The following is a 14,668-nucleotide window of genomic DNA, read 5'->3' on the forward strand; positions in this document are numbered from 1 at the left end:
AATATGGTGTGGCAAATGGACAAGTCATGAATGCTCAGCACATACTGCGCGGCGGCCAGTCAATGACAGTAGCAAACCAAAATCCGATTGAATTAAAAACGAACGACAAAAAACATCAAAGCGGTTCCACAATCTAAGTAAATGGAATTATTGTGTGACTTACAATTGAGTGAGCCGATCAATATTGAAAAAAAGAGTTATTAATGAAATTGAAAACTCCCAGAATTTTACAAGAACATTTATCACACCTTAAAAGTGTAATGGAATATTCAAGAAAAACGCCATGACAGTATCTTGTGGCCACATCTATAATAAATTGACAACAGGTGGCGCCATTGGAGGAGTTTTTTCTTTTGATTTTTTTTCGAAACTGAATTTGCAATTTTAAAAATTTAAATGGAAAAACTGGTCAAATATTGAATATTTTGTTGTCATTTAGTACATTTTTATGTCCAAAATAGCAATTAATTAATACAAATGTTGTTTTTGGAATTCCTGTTCTTTTTCAGGCAATTGATTTACAAGGCACACATGTTTCCAATGGTAAATCAATTTGCTTTGTGGTAGAATATATGCAAATCACATGCAGGTTTGCATACGTTTTGAATTTCTGTTGCATATGGAGTTGTTGATATGTGTGTCCAGTGTCCACTGCACCACCAGCAGCAGCAGCAGCACTGAGTCCATAAAAATTCTTTAACATGTTAAATTTGTTTGGCTATTTTTTTTTTCTTTTTTCAATTCGTATTATTCTGTTTCGAATTTCAAGCATGATTGGCCTTGGTGATTTATTACTGGGGGAAACTGTATTGAATAGACATCCCTCACATAATTTATAACAATTTGCTTCTTTTCAATAAAATATTTTGGCAAAAATATTAAATTGCCACCACCAGTTGATGGCAGTTTTGGAAGTAATAAATTTACATGGTAATGTTATGGGTACAGAAGAGAGCTTTGTAAGAAACGGGAATGAGCGATGGAATTGGTTTGGCTTTTCGTTTGTGACTTACTCCGTTTATAATACTTTTCAATAATATATATTCACCACTCTGGAGTTTTCCTATAAATTTTAAATTTTTGTTGGAAAAAATTTTCTTTAAAAATCCACGTTTATTGCTGTGATGGTGTTGGAAAAAATATTCTTTAAAAAATCCACGTTTATTGCTGTGATGGTGTTGGAAAAAATATTCTTTAAAAAATCCACGTTTATTGCTGTGATGGTGTTGGAAAAAATATTCTTTAAAAAATCCACGTTTATTGCTGTGATGGTGTTGGAAAAAATATTCTTTAAAAAATCCACGTTTATTGTTGTGATGGTGTTGGAAAAAATATTCTTTAAAAAATCCACGTTTATTGCTGTGATGGTGTTGGAAAAAATATTCTTTAAAAAATCCACGTTTATTGCTGTGATGGTGTTGGAAAAAATATTCTTTAAAAAATCCACGTTTATTGCTGTGATGGTGTTGGAAAAAATATTCTTTAAAAAATCCACGTTTATTGCTGTGATGGTGTTGGAAAAAATATTCTTTAAAAAATCCACGTTTATTGCTGTGATGGTGTTGGAAAAAATATTCTTTAAAAAATCCACGTTTATTGCTGTGATGGTGTTGGAAAAAATATTCTTTAAAAAATCCACGTTTATTGCTGTGATGGTATTGGAAAAAATATTCTTTAAAAAATCCACGTTTATTGCTGTGATGGTGTTGGAAAAAATATTCTTTAAAAAATCAACGTTTATTGGTCTGATGGTGTTGGAAAAAATATTCTTTAAAAAATCCGCGTTTCTTGGTCTGATGGTCCTTCAAAATGATATTCTAATTCCAAAACCCGTTTGGTTTATGAATAACGAATTTGGTTGAATGTCATGCAATTGCTGCTGTCATTCACGTTTATGGCTTTCCTTTTCCTCATTGTTTGGGTATTTTTCTCATAATTTAAATCTCTTGACATTTGTTCGCAGCAATTAGTTCTGCTCCCAATTTTCTCTTCAAAGCCGATTTTGTTTGTATTGAATTCAATTTGACTTGTCATTCACACCGATTATTATTCATTCATACAAGTCTCCAGAGGGATCCCCTAACCTCATAATAACAAAGTGTCAAAACGGCTGATAAACAACCACAACAGATGGGACGTGGCAGAAGCAGCGGTATGGAATGGGATGGCGTAGCGTTGAAGAATGACAACCACTTCAAATGGATTTTCAAAAAAAAATCTTCAAAGAACAATTTCCACAACACGTTCCAATGGTAATATTGCCATATAAAAATCAAAACGAATATACAACACGATTTAAGACGGGTGTAGATTACCCCACCCCCGCCCAATAATTTTGTCTGGGGAATTATGAAGTGACGCCCTTGAGGAAGTTGTAAAGAAAATATTTTTATTTTAAATTTATTTATTTTTAAACAGCGATTAGCGACAAGATATTAGAGGAAAGAAACATTGGGGAGGGATGTCTTTAACAAAACGACAAGGAAAGCCGTGGAGGAGGAACCTCAATTAGAATAAACTGCTACTAATTTTAATGGGTGATTTCATTTCATGTTAAGTAGACCTTATAACTTGTGCTATGGTTGGGGCAATGTTATTCCAAGAATTTTTGAAACAGATTCAACAACAACATAGTCCAATATTTTGTTCATTACAAACTATAAACAATGACCATATGTTGTATGGTAGATTATCTCACAAATGCTGTTGTGAAAAGCCGGAGAAAAAAATCTATTTTTTTTTCTAAGCGGGTGATAAGGTTCAATTCATTGATTCTCACAAAATCATGGAGTTCTGGGAATTTTTGTGCAATTGCGGTTTTAGCTGTTCCAAGCTGAATAAAAAATGCGAGATAAGATTTAAATTGAAGCAATGAAGCAATTTTATTCTGAAGTTATGCGAAAGACAAATGGGTTACTTGGCAATTAAGAAACAAAGAACTAGACCAGAAGTGTGGGAACAAACGAAGAAAAAACAATCAAAGAGTTAATCGTTCTTACATTACAATTTAATTGAATGATAAATGTCACCTTTGGCACCATTTAACATTGTCATAGATTGTCAAAAAACCTCGACGTAACTTCCACATCTTCCTGGCCACATACTCCATTAAACATTCTAATCTAATACCGCAATTATTTCACTTCCACCTTTCATCATCTCAAAATATGTCAACGAAATGTCCATATTTTGAAACGCCACACAAGTCGTTAATGTCATTGTTGTTATTGTTTTATATTTCAAAATACCATCAAATGATCTGCTGCTTGACTGGCTGGCTGTCAAGTCAATTAACGTGCAATAGGCTCAACGTGCTGCAGAGAAACATGCTTGAGATCACCAGCATCATGTTTTTTTCTACTTCTGTCCCACCATCTCTCTCTTCCCGTACCACTGCAACTTTCAATTCGCCAATCCAACAACTAACTCCGCACAACTTCGCAAAACTGTCAATTTAATATTTATTGCGTAAACTTACATTAGTTTACAACAAATTTGTTGTTGTTGCTGCTGTTGTTGTGATTATTTGTTTTTTGGGATAATAATCTACAATCGGCGAGCGATCATTGAGTGCTTGACAAATACATTTAAAGTTTTGTTACAATGTTTTGCATTTCAAAAGTAAGAAATGCACTCAGAAGAAATTCAGGCAGCTGAAGGTTGGGTGAGGTTATAGATTGAGAGGTTTTGTGGAATATTAACAACAGGTCATTGACATTTTGTTAGAAGGTCAACAGATTATTTGCCAGAGAAAATCAAATTATTTTTACCAAGAGGTCAATGGACTTTCTTTATTGACCTCTGGTGGACAAATGGACAATTGACCAGAGATCAATGGACAATTGACCAGAGGTCAGTGGACAATTGACCAGAGGTCAATGGAATATTGACCAGAGGTCGATGTTTCCATCGAATAGAAAATTCAGTAGAGTTCAACGGATAACTGACCAGAGTTCAATTGACAATGGATTAGAGGTCCGTGGACAATTGAACTCTGGTCAATTATCCGTTGAACTCTATTGAATTTTCTATTCACCATTACTTAATTTTCCATCGACCTCTGGTCAGTATTCCATTAACCTCTGTTCAATTGTCCACTGACCTCTGGTCAAGTCCATTGACCTCTGGTCAATTGTCCATTGATCTCTGGTCAATTGTCCATTGACCTCTGGTCAATTGTCCATTGACCTCTGGTCAATTTAATATTGATCTTTAACATTGACCTCAAGTCAAAGAAGTTTGACTTCAATTAAAATTTGGTTGACTTCAAATGGAAGTAAACTTAATGTCGTTCAAATTAAAGACAATACCATTTGACTTTAGGTCAATTCATAGACCTTTGGAACCGTCGAAATCATTTGACTACTAGTCAAAGTCATTTGACTTTTATTTAAAGCAGTGTTCGAAAAGAAACAGTACACTAAAATAACGTACCGTACCAGGTACGGTATCACTAAAAAATATTTTAGTGTACCGTACCGGTACGCAACCACTAAAAAATATTTTAGCGTACCGTACCGGAGCACAACGAAAATTGTAGTGAACCGCAGTCGGTACACTAAAAAATCGTAGCGTACCGCAGTCGGTACACTAAAATATCGTAGTGTACCACTGGTCGGTTCACTAAAAAAATAACGTACCGGTAATGTACCACACATGTGTTTTTTTAATTATGAGGAAATATGAATTGTTATATGCTTTCTTGGGAAAGAAGGCAAGTATAATAAATAAAATTCAATATTGTATAAATTAATTACATTTTAATCGTTTATAAATATTAAGAAAATTACTAGAAAATATAATTTTGTTTAAAAAAATCGTGAATTATAAAATTATTTACATGAATGAGTAAAGAATAATTTTACTTTTTTTGATGTTATTAGCATTTTTTGGAAAAAGTTTATTCAGAAAAATTTAATATTTGCTATACAATCCACATTAATATTACCAGTACCAACAAAAAATACCCATCTATTTTGTTTGTAGCGAACAGTACTGTTCATCACTAAGGTTTTTTTCCAAGCTATGTTTATTTACACATTTAAAAGTATTTGTAGCCAAATTACAAATTTTAATATGATTTTTTCAATATGGAATGTATTTATCATAACACCAGTATGAGGTTACTAATTGATGTCATAAGGATGTTTAAAAATCCCCTCGTGCAAAATCATTATTATTGGCGGCACCAATAACAGAAAATCTATTCATAGCAAGGTAATGTGGACGATCAACGAGAATTTTGCCTGTTACTTTGTGGTACTACTGAAAAGGACGAAGCAGTAAAACTTCGTAGTTCGTATTGTTGGAACAATGAAAATAATATACGTATTTGTAATGTAACATACATGTGTTTTTATGAATTATGAGAAAATGTAAAATATTTGATGGTTTTTTGTTTTATTATGGAAGACTATATAAATTGACCCCATAATTGTGTTATATACATATGTATATCCAAAATATTTGTATAAAGTAATAAGGCACGTGTTGGTGTCACATTGATGTTTTTTGGGCCAAACGAACAGTGGAAAAAATACAGATATAGCGCGCCAAAACTGAAAAAAATCACATACGCCTATGTAAAAATTATTGGTGCAGTATTGATCTAAGGTGTCCACAGAATCTAACGACAGTTAAAATAATTTGTTTTACATCAGCCAAAGCAAAATAACGTTTAATTTTTTGTTCACAATTTATGGACTGGTTTTTATAATATATTTTAGTAGTAAATTTGCGATCGTCGTATGCAGTCTTCCTACGAAGTAATTTTAACCCCCAGTTTATGTATTTCGAAACGAAAATGTGTGCTCATGAAACACACCCAAACTTTAGTTTTGGAAATATTATTGCCTTTGCTTTTCCTTCAAAACAAAAAACAAATTTGAAAAACACACTCAAATTTGGTAGTTTTTCTTGCGCATTCATTTTCTTATCGACATACATGAACAGGCCCTAAAGCTTTTCGTGAAGACAGGTGAGCAAAAAATATTTTATATAATATGTTATTTATTGTAACTCGGATTTTACACATATGTAAATCACGTGACATCCGCTTTTCTTTCAAATTCTGTACTTTGTTAAAGCTTCTTAGTAGGGAGTGTCGCGGGATGGCGCGTAGATTTTTTATTTTATTTTTAGTACATATAGTCCTTACCAAATTTGTAAAGTTTTAGCTGCAACAAAGTGCAACAAAATATTTTATAATTGTTTTTATTATTATTTTCTATCTAATATTAGCAAAATTCGGGCGGTACATTTCTATGGGGGTCATATCAAAACATGAAACTGTGCAGACAATTCTCCGTCGGAATATTTTATACTCCCAACGTAGACTAAATGCCAAGTTTCAACTAATTCGGTTGGATAACGTGACTACAACCTTCAAAATAATCAATATCGGAGGAACCGTTCTATGGGGGCTATATAAAAACGTGGACCTGTAACGAAAATTCTTATAGGAATGCATGTATAAGCCCAACGGACACTAGATACCAAATCTAAGCCATTTCGGTGGGATAAATTATGGACAAACGTAAACGTATTCTACCAGCAGAAAGTTTGAGTTTTTGGAGGCATTATTCTCATATTCTTACCATGGCAGAACTACCAGGTAGTGGTATCACACCAGCTGATCGAATATGAAAAGTAAAATCACTTTATAAAAAAATTATTTTTGTTGTAATTTCCCCAACAACATAAAGAAAGTTTTGACATAACATATTCAAATTTTTACGATGCCACTACCTGTGTAATTGTGCCTTGATTCTTACCATTTTTTTGTTACCTATTACAAACGGATTTTATGTTTTATGCAATTTTATTTTAATTAATTCAAACATATCAACATTAAAACTTCAACAGAATAAACATATTAAAATTTTAAAATACACTACCTGGAGACTCAATCTTTAGTGATCCGACTGTGGCTGTTTTGTTTGTTCATGTGGATTGGACAACAAACATAACCTTTCTATGAATTGACTTTTGCCGCAAATAAACATCCTTATGACACCAACATATTAACGTTATTCTTTTCCATTCATAGAAATGGTTTTATGATACATGCATTATCACCCCTTTTTACTTATAAAAACTTTCTAATTATTTAACTAAGGAACAAATAATATTTAAAAAGCAGTGTTTTAATATGTACATTGACTACAAGGACGCTAATGAGCCCATAATAAAATTTTCTCAAAGCGAGTAAATAGAAATACATACATTAATAATATGGGTTTTAAACCTAATACTATAATAGAGGGTAAATTTATTAAAATATGTGTTGGTTGGAAATTTTAGCTAATTTCATATTTTATACTAATTTTCTCAACATTCGTATACCGACCGAATTTACCACATTCGTGCATTTAATTTATATAATCTTGAATTTTAGTTACTATTCTTGCCCTTATTTTCAAATACATCAAACATATAATTTTTCATCACAATTTACAAAAAACACACGTGCGGTACATTACCGGTACGTTATGTTTTAGTGAACCGACCAGTGGTACACTACGATAATCGTACTGTACCGCAGTCGGTTCACTAAAAAATCGTAGCGTACCGCAGTCGGTACACTAAAAATCGTTGTGTACCGCAGTCGGTACAGTAAGATTTTCGTTGTGCTCCGGTACAGTATCACTAAAATATTTTTTAGTGTTTGTGTACCGGTACGGTACATTATCGTAGCGTACCTATCCACCTTGGTACGGTACAGAACGGTACGGTACGATTCCATAGTGTTTATTTTCGAACACTGATTTAAAGTAATTTCAGTTCTGGCCAAAGTTATTTGACTTCTGGTCATTTCTAGTCAAAGTCATTAGACTTTTAGTCAAAGTAATTTCACTTCTAGTCTAAGTCATTTGAAATCAAATTAAAGTCATTTGATTTCAAACCAAAGTAATTTGACTTACAGTCAATGCCATTTGACTTCCAGCAAGTCTTACTTAACTTCCAGTAAAAGTCATTTGACTTCCAATCAAAGTCAGTTGACTTCCAAACAATGTCAATTGGTATCCAATCAAAGACTTCAATTCAAAATCATTTGACTTCAAATCAGAGTCATTTCTCATCCATTTAACTTCAAATCAAAGTCATTTGGCTTCAAATACAGATCATTTACCTGCAAGTCAAGGCTATTGAATTTTCTACACAGTCATTTGACTTCAAGTCAAAATCATTTGACTACAAGTAAAAATTATTTGACTTCAAGTCAAAATAATTTGACTTCTATTCAGTCATTTGTCTTCTAGTCACAGTCAGTTGTCTCCTTGTCAAAGTAGGTTGACCTCAAGTCAAAGTCCTCAGGTCTAAGCCATTTGACTTATAGCCAAAGTAATTTGATTTCGAATCAAAGTCATTTGTCAAAGTCAATGAATTCTTTTCAAATTCATTGAATTCCGTTCAAAGTCATTTGATTTCAAGTCAAAGTCATTTTACTCCAAATCAAAGTCATTTGACTTCAAGTCAAAGTCTTTTGATTTCATGTCATAGTCAATGAATTCTCTTCAAAATCGTTGAGTTTCCTTCATAGTCATTTGACTTCTAGTCAAAGTCATTTTACTCTAAGTCAAATTCATTTGACTTCAAGTCAAAATCATTTGACATCTTGTCTAAGTCATTTTACTTCAAGTCAAAGCCACTTGACTTAAAGCCGAAGTTATTTTACTTCAAGTCAAAGTCATTTGACTTCAAGTCAAAGTTATTTGACTTCAAGTCAAAGTCACTTGTCTTCAAACCAAAGTAATTTGATTTCAAAGCATGTCAAATTCAAGTCAAAGTCATTTGACTTCAAGTCAAAGTTATTTGACTTCAAGTCACAGCCATTTGACTTCTAGTGAAAGTCATTTGACTTCTAGTCAAAGTCTTTTAACTCCAATTCAAAGTCTTCCTACTTTAATCCAAAGTATTTTGACTTCAATTCAAGTCATTTGACATCAAATCAAAGTCATTTCACTTCAGGTAAAAGTAATTTGAGTGCAAGTCTAAGTAATTTGACTTCAAATCAAGGTTGTTTGGCTTCTATACAAAGTCATTTGACTTTTGCTTAAAATCATTTGACTTTTAGTCACAGTCATTTGACTTCTAATCAAAGTCATTTTAATCAAGCCAAAGTCATTTGACTTGTAGTTAAAGTCATTTGGTATCTAATCACTGAACTCTCTTCAAAGTCATTTTACTTCAAGTTAATGTAATTTGAGTTTTAGATAAAGTCATTTGGCTTCTAGACAAAGTCATTTGATTTTTACTCAAAGTAATTTGATCGCTAGCTAAAGTCATTTGACATCAAGTGAAAGTCATTCGACTTCATGTCAAAGTCACTTGACTTCGAGTCAAAGTCATTTGACTTCAATTCAAAATCATTTGACTTCCAGTCAATGTCATTTGACTTCTTGTCAAAGTTATTTGAATTGTAGTCAAAGTTGTGTAACTTTTAGTAAAAGCAGCTTGACTTCTTGTCACATTAATGTGAAAGTCATTTGACTATCAGTCAAAGTCATTACACTTCCAGTCAAAGTAATTTGACTTCTAGTCAATGACATTGGACTTCTTGTATAAGTCATTTCACTTCAAACGAAGTCATTTGACTTCAAATTAAATAAATTTGACTTCCAACAAAACCCATTTGACTTCTAATCAAAGTAGTTTGACTTCTAGTCAAAGTCATTTGACTTATAGTCAAAGTCATTTGACTTCTAATCAAAATCATTTGACTTCTAGTCAAACTCATTTGTCTTCTCGTGAAAGACTCAGAGGAAATTGGGGCAAGTTAGGTGGGGTGACACGATTTATTTGATTTATAGGTCAAGAATGCAAATGCATTATTGAATAGGAGTCCACCGACAATTTACAAGAGGTAAATTGGCAATTAAAAGAGGTCAATAGACCACAGGTCAATGAACAATTGACCAAAAAGCTTTGTTCATTGGAGACTAGAAGGACTTTTGGATAAGGATATAACATGAAAATCGTTTAACGTCAAATAAAGTCGTTTGGTTTCTGGTCAAATTCATTTCACTTCTAGTCGAAGTCATATGACTTCAGATATGTAATTTGACTTCTAGTGAATTCGCTTGATATTTATTCAAAGCCAATTGACTTCTGGCGGAAGTAATTTGATTTTCAGTCAAAGTCATTTCACTTGTCAAAACATTTAACTTCTAATCAAAGTCATTTCACTTCTATTCAAGATCATTTGACTTCTGGCGGAAGTCAGTTAATTTTTAGTCCAAGTGTTTTGACTTCAAGTCAAGGTCATGTGACTTCTAGTCAAGTCATTTGACTTCTCATCAAAGGCATTCGACTTCTAGACAAAGTCATTTGACTTCCAGTCAATGTCATTTGACTTTAATTCAAATCATTTGACTTCAAATCAAGATCATTTAACTTTAAGTCAAAGTCATTTGAATTCTAGTCAAAGTGGGAATTACTTGGCCTTTAAAAATTGTTCTCTGTGTATTGCTGTCACTCTCTGTTTCGCTCCTTCACACATCACCCCTTCACAATCATATTTCCCGTTCGCTTTGTATTTACCATATTCGGAGAGGTTATGTTCAAATAGTTTCTTTACGGGATAATTGAATCATTAAAATCAACCAAATTTGGTTCTCAAGAAACGAGACATAAAAGAAACAAAATTAAGTAACTGTGTATTTGGATTTAGTCAAGCGCAGCAGTAGGTAGCCAGACTGGCTAATAATAGACAAAAATCAAACGGTATTGAATAGAATCGATACTTGTTATCTTGTAAAATGACTTTTGGGTGACATATGAATGTTTTCGTTTCGTTATTTTGAACATTTCAATAAAAGGTAAATATCGATTATTCGCTTTAAATTGCTGAGCAGAAATTTTGCATAAATATTTAGACTTCTTGCAGACTGTGAAATGTCAAATACAAATCGGAATGGTTCTCACAAAAGACGGAACCCCTGTTAAGAGGAACAGAATATGACAGAGTTGCCGTTGTGTGGTGGCATAGTTGATTTATGTTATTTCATTTAATTCATAAATCTTTTGCATTTCAAGAACTTTAACGTCCAAGTGCCTGGTCAGCCAATTCCCGTAGAAATGCAATTTGTTTCTGAATGACTCATTTCCTTAATAAATACCATACGACCATCGCAAGTAAATATGATGACTTCGTTCACCGGTCTGTGCTGTTCTTGCCACCAGAAATTCTGTTGTTGAGAATTCTGCTGTTCCATTGTAGCTTTGTTGGTCGTTGAAACCACTTGACATTCTCTTAACATGTTGCACATGTCAGAATTTCAGAAGTTTGTTGTGCAAAATAGGGTTGCATTGTAAAAAATGCTGTGATTCTTGTGGCAGTTGTGCTTGGCCAGCACAACTTGTGTTCTTCTGACACTTTATTGAAAATGTTGTCAAATGTTTGTCATTTTGGACCGGTCCATTTTGTTCCAAATGACTTTCGTATGTTTTCAATTACGTTTAGTTGTTTTAACACCAATTTTACATAATTTTGTGGAAGTTTTGTTGTTTCCTTAATAGCGCGGAATTTCCCGTGCGACATTGTTTAAAATGTGTTGTGAGTGTTGCCACACGTGCGGTTATTATATAGGAGAATATCATCCTGTCATAATAAATTAACTTGGCGCTAAAATGTTTAATGGTTCCATAAATGTTGAAAACTTTTATTAGATTTTATCGATTTTTTGTCGATAACAGAATTTTACTACATTTAGGAAATGGTCCACATACCAATTCAAATCTGCAACACCTTTCAAAATCTCCACCGTTTAAGCCCGCATAACGAATTAGTTAATTAAATATTGTCACTGGTCTCATTCATACTCCGCATAATCCGCACTTGAGATAAACCACTTCGAAAGAGCTGAGAAAAAGTGCGTAGTTTAAACTGACTTTGTTGGTCTAGGCATTCGCCTGTCAACATGTTAACTCAAGTGTCAAAAAAAGAAAGAAATAAAAAACAATGCAAAACAACATGACAACACTACGCCAACCACAACAACAACAACGCCTAACAATGCCATCATCTGTATTTTCACACCAACACCACAACTGCAGCAGGCTGTCCGCCGTCCGACCGATACAAAATCGCAACTAGAAAAACAGAAAAACATGTGTTCAACTGCAAGCACATGTTTTCCAAGCCCCATAACACCACAAAATAGCGCACAGCGTTTACATTCCGTTCGTTTTGTTGTTGATGTTGTTTATTTTGTTTTTCTTCCTCTTCTCTGTGATTTTTTTTTCTACCGGCCGGCATTTTGCTATTATTTGTTGTTATTTATTGTTTATTTTTTTTTTCTTTTTTGTTTTTCTTGCATTCGAAGTTATCGCTCGCTTTACGCGCCGTTATGCTCAATTGTTGTTAGTGGGCAGCCCCCCTCCGTCGTCATAGCCACCATTACACGAAGTCTATTTTTGGGTGAAATTGTCGACAAGGAAATCATGAAGATAATTTCCGTTGAATAGTAAGAAAAATGTTTGTTGGCTGGCTGGTTGACTAGTTGGCATCACTGACTGAGTGAAATGACGGCGCATTTGGGCAGGATGGCATAGCTTTGTGTGGGCCACAAGTCATTTATGGTAGTATGTTGGATTTTTATGTGGAATAATTAGAATAATGATCGCTGAAATGGGTAAGGTACAATAGCCGATTGGGAAAAACAAGAGAGGGTTGTCCAAATAGAGATCAAAATTGAGTCAAAACATATTAAAATCAAATGCAATCCTTATAACAGTTTTTAATTTTATAATGTGTACAGTACCTATGCGATACAGTACTTGCATTGATCAATGAACATAATAGAGGCTAAAACGGCGTTTGCATTAGAGCTTTTAGTCGGGTTAAATTTCTTTACGAGGATTTATTTGACGTTTGCGCTATGGAATTGGCATTTGAAACCCAGTGAGTTTATTAAATCCGGTTAAGTGCAAACGGGGTATAATATCTAATATTTGGTTTGTTCCTTTACTTTTTAAAATGGTAAAAGTGGCAAAAGTGGGTGACGTTGGGGATGGAAGATACTAAGGAACGGTCCTGAATGGCTTTATCTTGGCAAAGCCCAAGATTTATCTTGGTCCATCTCAAGTGGACACTGACCTTCCCGTGGTGTCACCTGGGGAACTGCCTTTAACACCCGTTAAACCTAACCTAACCTATGCCCCTATAGTTGGAGCATACAGTCTTATCTCCTTTCTTATGGATCATCGGGTACACGTTCTTCCTGCCAGATGGAGCTAACTAGCTGATGCACACCTTTTATACAGCTCGGCTGGTAGGCCGGTTTATTGCTGTCTTTACCCCATCTTGGCCGTGTGGTATACATTCAATACCATCTTCTGGGATTGGATCTGTGGTATCTTCGTCGACTTCTCTACTACTGGATACCAACAGTTTGGAAAAATGCTCTTTCCATATCCTTAGCACACTATCTGTAACAGTTACCAGATTACCTGGTCTCTACAGGAGCCATCAGTTCCAAAGCCATCAGTTTGATGTTTCACTCTTTGGTAGAATTTTCGGACTTCATTCTGCCTCCTGTACATCTCGATTTATTCACACTCCCGCTTTTCCATGTCTCTCTTTTTCCTGCGGAAAAGACGTTTCTCCTCTCTCCTTTTCTCCCGATACCTCTCTCGTGCGCTACGCGTTGCTATTGCTGATTGTAGAGTAGCCCTATATGCCGCATTTTTCTCTTCGGTAGCAGTGCGGCACTCCTGGTCATACCATGGATTCTGGTATTCAAGTACTGGTTTTGCGGCTGTTTGCATGGAGTGGACAATGTGTTGCCATTGTCCTGATATGTTATCGGGACGAGGAGTGCTTTGATTAAGCAGTTGGGCCAGTTGAGTGGAATATGCTGTGGCTATATGTTGTGATTGCAGCTTACCGATGTCCAACTTCGGTGTAGGGGCATAAGTCTTCACCCTATCGCCTACAAGATAGTGTCAGGGATATTGTGCGAACGACTAAAGCCCATGGTCAACGAAATAATTGGACCATACCAATGCGGCTTTAGACCTGGAAAGTCCACCATGGACCAGATATTTACCCTGCGGCAAATCCTGGAGAAGACCCAAGAGATGCAGATCGACACATACCACCTTTTTGTCGATTATAAAGCAGCCATCGACAGCCCGCTACGTTCAAAGGTATTCCAAGAAATGTCTGAATTTAGTATCTCCGCAAAGCTCATTCGGCTTTGTAAAATGACTCTAACTGACACAAGATCTTCAGTTAAAATAGGAAAGAGCCTCTCTGAAGAGTTTTGTACCAAAAGAGGTTTTAGGCAAGGAGACAGCATTTCGTGTGATCTTTTCAACATCATGCTAGAAAAGGTTATACGAGAGGCAAACGTCAAAAGAAGTGGCACAATCTACACACATAGCCACATGTAACTTGCTTATGCTGATGATATAGACATCATGGGACGATCAGTAAAAGAAGTAGCCGATACCTTTATGAAGGTCGAAGGAGAATCTGCTAAAGTGGGTCTGGCGGTAAACGGCGAGAAGACCAAGTCAATGGTGTCGACGCTCAAATGGGTCCATTGAGATGTGACCAACTGTTGAAGTTGGTTTCTATAATTTTGAGGTAGTAAAAGACTTCGTATACCTCGGCACCGTTGTAAACACAACAAACGACATCAGTTGTGAAATAAAAAGAAGA

The 14,668-nt window shown here is 34.7% G+C and overlaps 2 protein-coding genes across 8 annotated transcripts in view; one reads left to right on the forward strand and one right to left on the reverse strand.

Annotated features, from left to right (window-relative positions):
• The window catches only part of LOC141393617 (non-lysosomal glucosylceramidase), a 596,987-nt gene that overhangs the window by 346,899 nt on the left and 235,420 nt on the right, over positions 1 to 14,668 (forward strand). The gene's annotated exons all lie outside the window — the stretch shown is intronic.
• The window catches only part of wb (wing blister), a 404,943-nt gene that overhangs the window by 147,122 nt on the left and 243,153 nt on the right, over positions 1 to 14,668 (reverse strand). The window contains exon 1 of one of the 5 annotated variants that reach the window (XM_073966882.1): positions 11,731 to 11,868. The exons of the other annotated variants lie outside the window; for them this stretch is intronic. The gene's annotated coding sequence lies outside the window, so the exon portion shown is untranslated. Of the gene's footprint in view, positions 1 to 11,730; positions 11,869 to 14,668 lie in introns of those variants that run through there. 5 annotated transcript variants of the gene reach the window in all.

The sequence above is a fragment of the Musca autumnalis genome, unplaced genomic scaffold (assembly GCF_047663935.1).
Source record: "Musca autumnalis isolate F117 unplaced genomic scaffold, ASM4766393v1 scaffold_2, whole genome shotgun sequence".
NCBI lineage: Eukaryota > Metazoa > Arthropoda > Insecta > Diptera > Muscidae > Musca > Musca autumnalis.